This window comes from Saccostrea cucullata, unplaced genomic scaffold (genome assembly GCF_032062105.1).
Source record: "Saccostrea cucullata isolate Sc308-1 unplaced genomic scaffold, CSIRO_AGI_Scuc_v1 ctg13205, whole genome shotgun sequence".
Classification (NCBI taxonomy): domain Eukaryota; kingdom Metazoa; phylum Mollusca; class Bivalvia; order Ostreida; family Ostreidae; genus Saccostrea; species Saccostrea cuccullata.
Window position 1 is genome coordinate 11484 of NW_026919872.1, and position 4240 is coordinate 15723.

At 33.4% G+C, this 4240-nt stretch overlaps 1 pseudogene; it reads right to left on the bottom strand.

The window, feature by feature from the left end:
• Positions 1–573: 573 nt before the first annotated feature.
• On the bottom strand, positions 574–2834 carry LOC134239496 (uncharacterized; annotated as a pseudogene).
• Positions 2835–4240: the final 1406 nt, after the last annotated feature.

The following is a 4240-nucleotide window of genomic DNA, read 5'->3' on the forward strand; positions in this document are numbered from 1 at the left end:
GTCAGTCCCTGGTCAAGGATCCTTTCAAATACTTTCCAGTGATTAAAACACAATTATGTTGATGATGTAGAGAAAAGGGTTAGATGATGTCGTTGAATATCCTTGAAAATTTACTCCTTACTTTATTTTTTCAATATACATGTACAATTAGATGATATTTTCTTCAACAACCTTTAAATTATCACTATTTTACAATGTATACGATCATAAAAATGCTAATACATATTTAAATACATATTTTAAAAAATCTAAAATACATCTATAGAAAAAAGTAATTTCTAACTGATACAAACGGGTGATTTAGTAATCACGTTGCCTGTTCCAAGTATCAATAACGTTATGTGACGATATTTAACGTTTCACAGCGTTATCCTGTTAGCATTTGCATTATTTTCATTTGGAGTTTTAATTAGAATTTAGAAGGTGTATAATAAAATATTTGGTATCAAAACATTCAGAAAGACTAGCTCTTTCAGAAACGGCGAAAAACCGATTTTCGAAAATTTTGTCACGAAGGTCCCTTTTCGCTTGACGCAACTCATATACTTGTATCTTGTACTATTGCATTTCATGATTTCAAAGGTTATGTTTTTAATTAAAAATATTACTAAAGCACAGTAAATGAGTACAATAGTTTTTACATACAATTTACATTTACATACATGCCTTTATTTAAAATATTTGACTATCTTAATCTTTCCTCTATACTCAGCAACAAACAGATTATCACTTTTGTCCACAAATAATCCGTATGGCTCCTTCAGATCACAGTTATCTATATAACGGAGGAACTGTCCATCCTGGTCTAGAATGTGGATACAGTGGTTATAACCATCTGCTGTCAGGATCTGACTCTGGCTGTCAGTTGTGATACCACAGGGTTCAAATGGTTCATTCTTTGTAGTAGAAGTATGGCCTGTGTATCTAAATCGGAGTTTTCCAGCCTGATTGACCACCACTACAGCACCAGCTTCACAGTCAGCCACACAGATATCCAGGTTTCTGTTCTCACTGATGTACTTAATTCTGTCATTTCCTGAATACAGAGGTTTACCCTCATCATCAAACTGGATTGTTTGTTTCTCTATGGAGCCCGAATAACGGAGAACTTTGGATTGTGTGGCATAACCATCGTAATCACTGACCATAGTAACCAGGAGATCACCAGAGGAGGTGACACAGAGATTATTAGGTGTCCAGCCCTGTAGTCTGATCATCTCCTCTGTCTGTCCATTCTTCACTTTATTCACAGTACTTGTTATTCTGTCAGAGTACAATAGATCTCCATCATCTGTCACTGCTATGTCATTTGGCCAATCCTCTGATTTTGTTCTGATTGTCTTGATAAGTGAACCTTGAATGGTGAAACATTTCAAATCACTGACTTCTCCACTTGTCCAGATTTCTTCCTCACTGAGACAGGTAACACTATAGAGTTTTTCATACCCAGTATCTATAGATGTGATAAGTTCTGGATCTTCCAGCATTTCTCTGGTTGATGTCCTTGGGGTATGCAGTATGTAACCATTTTCTTCTTTTGTAGATGATAAAGGTGAAAGATATCCAAATAACTTATAAAGCTGTTCTCTATCTACTGGTTTGGGATTAAAATTTGGCAGCGATACTTGGACTTTCGAAGGAAGTTTACTTAAATCGTTGTTTCTTGAGTCGTATTCTGTGGTCATGGACACTTCATATGATTCTTCAATCTTCTTCAAGTTGAGCAGAGTTTCGTCAATAAGAGATTGTAATTGTTTGATTTCTTCTGCATGTTTCTTCAATATGTCAAGGTGTTTTGTTTTAAAATCTTCAATTTCTTTTTTCATGGCATTGGTGACATTGTCAATTTCTCTGTGCAATTGTTCAGCATGTTCTGTCACTGCTGTTGTAAGTTTCTCATATTTTCCATCCAAGTTTGCTATCTGTGTTTCTAGATCTTTTGCAATTTCTTCATATGAAGGGGAAATATAATGTTTTGTAATTCCTCTGTATCTTTTGCAATTTTATTTTTCTTTAAGTTGTAAACATTTTCAAGGACTAAAAATTTATGTCCTTCATGCTGTATTGATGCTGAGCATAAGGCACAACTTGGAATGTTACATTCTTTGCATTGTAATTCACAGGGTTTGGTTGGATGTGTTGTACACTTAGGATAAATCAAGGTGGATTTTCTTTGTTGGAATGGGACAATTCTATGTTTTTCATATTCATCAGCAATGTGTTCTCCAATACAGGGTCTACAAAGGTTGACATGACAGAAATCACAGTACATTTGTACTATAGTTGTCTCACATAGGTCACATCTGATAACATCCTGGGCACTGTGGCGGGGGTCCATAGTAACTTAGTTTTCTATAAAAAGAATTGTTTAAACATAATTTGATGTTCATTAGATTTTAGAGTATTTTAATAGAAATCCTTGTACTTGGTTAGGTAAATAGTAAAACAAATTAAAATTCAATACTTATGAAGTTTTCTTTAATACACTGTATAGATTTAATATCTCCAGATCCATGGAGTGAATTGAATTATTGACTTTTCGTATTTAAACTCAAAATGCATTGTGACAATCAGAATCATCAAAAGTAGGCCTTCACAGTAAAAAATAATCATACAAACCGAAAGTAGTAAGCATAATTGAATTTAATTGTATTAGTTTTTTTACCGTTAGAGCAGGAAAAATCCTTCACAACACTGGAGGTCAGCTAATAATTTGTTATATCTACTTCTGTAAATTATTTCTTATTTAGATCAAGACTGACTGTCCACATTTTTGTTGTTCAACGGGTGCTGGCAGATCAACCTCATATTGATATAAGACGTGTTGAATCTTGTGACTCAAGTTCAAGATTGAAAATTAGAGTTGCCTTTCTTGCATTATATCCTTTGGCGTTGAACATATTAGACCCCATCAAATAAAATTTGCCAGCCCCAATACATTAATCATATATCCTCGTGCAATTGATCAGAAAAATCGGGTAATTGATTTCTTAATGTTGTCTACTTGTATTTATATATTCGATTCTTTTTTGTTGCACTTACAAGAGAATAAAACATTGTATATGTAACTCAAGTAAATAGCTGACCCAATGGTAGACCTAAAATTTCTTAAAAACGGTCAATTGCTATAGATTGCAGCTACAATAAATGCAAAAATGAAAAACTGTATTAATTACACTTTAATTCGCGATAACTTTATTTTCGGGAAAATAAGCGAGACGTCTGCTCGCGAAAATTTCATTCTCGAGTATTTTTCATGCCAAGAAAATCTACGCATTCTATCCGGATGAGCAAACTCAATAAAAGCTGAATTAACGTTAATCTGTGATTCTTCCCCGGGGAGATGTGCGTCAGGCAATTAATGTCAGCAGTTTTGAGGGAGGGATCTTAAGTTTTACTGGATTTAAAACATAGGTAGAATACTAATTATTTAGAAGCCTTTGACCCCCCACCTCCACTCTTTTTTTTTTTTGGGGGGGGGGGCATCTAAATTAACTGCTGTTAAAAAAATTAAAATTAAAGAAAATTAGAAATAATTATTGTAAACTAATTCTTCGGTAAAAATTAGCTGCCTTTCAATTTTTTACGTTTATCCATATCATTTTTTTCTCAGTATAAATTAACGTCGGGTACGATACCTGTACTAAATGGATGGAGGTATCACACCCGTATTAATTGACCAATCAAAATGAACGTAGTCAAATGTAGGTCACCCATACATATAAAATAAATTTTCTTTTTTTTTGAGACGTTTTTCAATTTTTTTCCATGCCATTTTTGCAACTTTGGTACCTGTGCTTAGTAAATTTTATGTTCTTTGTGAACAAAGGTTTTTGACAGGATTTTTTTTTCGATCATAGGAGGCTACTTCCTGTGGTGCACTCGGAATATTTATAAACACATTGAAAACATGTGGATTTGAGGGTAGCCCTGTTTACAGCTGGAAAAAGTCAGAAAAGCCGTGTAGGTACCGAGTTTTTTTTGTATGTGTTTTTGGTGTCAGTTAATGTGCCAAGTAATGTTTAAATCCTCCTGCTAAATATTTTTTCAAGTAAACAAATACCTGATTTTTTCATTCTATATGGAACTATATAGTGAAAAACAATTACCGGTGTGATGCTTAGACGTTACCTGATTGGCTATGTAAGTATTTTCATTTTTATGTAAAAATATCAATAATAGAAATTTATGGTGGAATGTATCAAGTTTATTTTTCTTTAACTAAGAAAACTGAAAACCT